General features: G+C 36.1%; 1 pseudogene; it reads left to right on the top strand.

Moving 5' to 3' along the window:
• The first annotated feature begins 1,217 nt into the window (after window positions 1-1,217).
• On the top strand, window positions 1,218-1,337 carry LOC136165571 (U4 spliceosomal RNA; annotated as a pseudogene).
• The last annotated feature ends 1,362 nt before the right edge of the window (window positions 1,338-2,699 follow it).

Below are 2,699 nucleotides of genomic sequence, written 5' to 3'. Positions count from 1 at the left end.
CATAGGGTCACAAAGAGTTGGACACAACTGAGCGACTAACACTTTTGCTTCATGCCCTTAGTCAATATCACTAATGTTAGTATGAATATATATATATATATACATATATATATATATATGAACATATATATATAATTATCAAGGAAGATATTTTGTTAGCTATCTATCTAGGCAGTTAGTTTTATTTGTATTGTTACCTATGAATCATAAAAGGAGATGCTTTTATAACTGTATTGACAGTGGTGGAGAATACAGCACTAAATTTCAGGTTTTGTACATAGAGCCTACAGGGTGTTATCATTTTCAATCTTAACAATGACTCCATTGTATTATCCCCATTCACTAGTATATAATTGGGATTCAATGAGACTAAACAATTTTGTGCAAGTTCACATACATAGTCATTGGCAAAGATAGGAGCCAATGCTCAATCTCTTTCACATGTCAAATGTGAAGGAAGGTCACCATTACCTTCAATTGTTTGCTGCACTAGACACTAATGAATATGAAAAGTGCTTGTTTTCCTACATTTGAGATTTTATAGACACTATTATTGCTGTCTTGAATACAGTCTTCCCCTTTTCTTTGTCTTACAAACTTCTCTGTGTAATTCAAAACCTACCTAAGATAATAAAAGAGCAGTTTAAGACTGCTTGGAACTTGCCTACAAATAACATTCTCTCCCTTCTTTATACTTCGTACAAATTTTATTATCACATCTTCCCTGGTGGTTCAGACGGTAAAGAAGCCTCTTGCAGTGCAGGCGACCTGGCTTCGATCTCTGGGTTGGGAAGATCCTCTGAAGAAGGGACCAGCTACCCACTCCAGTATTCTGGCCTGGAGAATCCCCATGGACAGAGGAGCCTGTCGGGCTATGGACCATGGGGTCGCAGAGTTGGACATGACTGAGTGACTAAGCCCAGCACAGCGTGATTGCCCTGACTTGTTTATAAAACTGCTCACTTCTAAACCATGAGACCTAGAAGACCAAAGGCTGAGTCACAAAGGTGGCATAAAACTTAAATATTTGTCAAGGTAGAACACAATTGGAATGAGAAGTTGACCTTCAGATTCTATTCTTGTCTGTTAACTGTGACCAGAATAAAGTCTGTCTGTCAACAGGGTAATAAAACCCATCTGTCTCTAACTCCTTTCTATGAATTAATCAAAGAGAAATCAACTTGTGATCATTGAAGAGTTTTGAAACAGAGGGTATAAGCTTTGCACAGTGGCAATATCATACCCGATGAGGTTTATCCGAGGTGCAATTATTGCTAATTGAAACAGAGGGTATAATATCTTTATTTTAACATAATTTTTTTCAGTTTTAGAGAAAAAAATTCTACACACAATTTTATAAGATACCAGTTACAAAGAATGATAGTTTATTGTTAAAGATCTTTGTAAAATTTCAAGATAATAAGGTTATGAGAAATATCTATGAACCTCATGTGAGGCTGCGCCATGACAGGCAGCCTAGATTAGGAGTAGGCCTGGTTTTCCAGGGTAACATGATTATCAGGCCACCTGGAGCCAGTCAATCAACATGCGCCTAGCAAGAAAAAGGGAACCTATCAGGGGAAAACAGAAAAGCCCGCGAACGCCCAAGTTTGAAAAAAAGCCCGTGAAGGTTTGGGCCAATAAGATTACTTTGCAAACATGTAACCGATCTGCTTATGTCAGCTACCAACGGCTTATGCACACCTTATAAATTGGGTAACAGCTTGGGCTCAGCGCTCTCTGACCTTGTACCACTGTGTTGGAGGTGCGGCAGGAGCCCTGACTCGAGTCAGCAATAAACTTCCTTTTTTTTGCGAGTTGCATTGTCTTGGAAGCCTTCTCTCTTCCAGCTCAGGGATTCGGACATTGGGCATAACACCTAAAGGAAAGGTCTAATAGTATTCCCTGAAATATTCCTTCCTTTGTTAATGTGTTGGAAATTTCTCTCAAGATTCAACTCAGTCAACATCTATAATACTTTGCTGTATATCCAAGCATGACACAACTTTAACATGTACGTTTCAGTATGTTTGTTTGAGATCTTCTTCACTAACTGTTACCTCTGTGAGGAATTCTTTGTATCTTCTATATAATCATTTCACCAGCACCTAGCATAGAAGTTGGCAAAAGGTAAACACTCATGATTTGAAATTACACATATATGACATGATTGGTTTGCAATATAACATATAATTATACATTTTAATGCATGATCTTGTGTCTATTATAGGTATACACACACAAAGTATCCACACAAATTGAAAATTACTTTAGAACACTAGTGATGGTGATTATCTGTCTCATGTTACAATAACCTAGTACCTCTGATAGTTGATAAATATTAATTGAATAGAATGAAGCACCAGTGGCATCTCACTCAAAACATTCCCCAGTTCATCATACGACTCTCTATAAATCCAGTACCAAATACAGTATGTACCTATTAACCACAAATATTTAACTCACTGAAAACTGAATAAAATAAAAATATTAAAATCACTGATGACTAGTTACACTATAATTATTAGATATCCAGTGGTTCAAGGGCTATTGTTTTACTTATATGAATTCTTTCCATAATTTTTTTTACAAATTCATTTTTCTACCTAGAAAACCCAGAAAGGAACTAAGCTTAATCAAATTATTAAATCAATGGCTTTTTTGTATATATTTTTTGCTTTTTACTTATATTTCAAAAA

Source organism: Muntiacus reevesi, chromosome 3 (genome assembly GCF_963930625.1).
Source record: "Muntiacus reevesi chromosome 3, mMunRee1.1, whole genome shotgun sequence".
Taxonomy (NCBI): Eukaryota; Metazoa; Chordata; class Mammalia; order Artiodactyla; family Cervidae; genus Muntiacus; species Muntiacus reevesi.
This window is presented reverse-complemented; position numbering and strand designations above follow the sequence as displayed.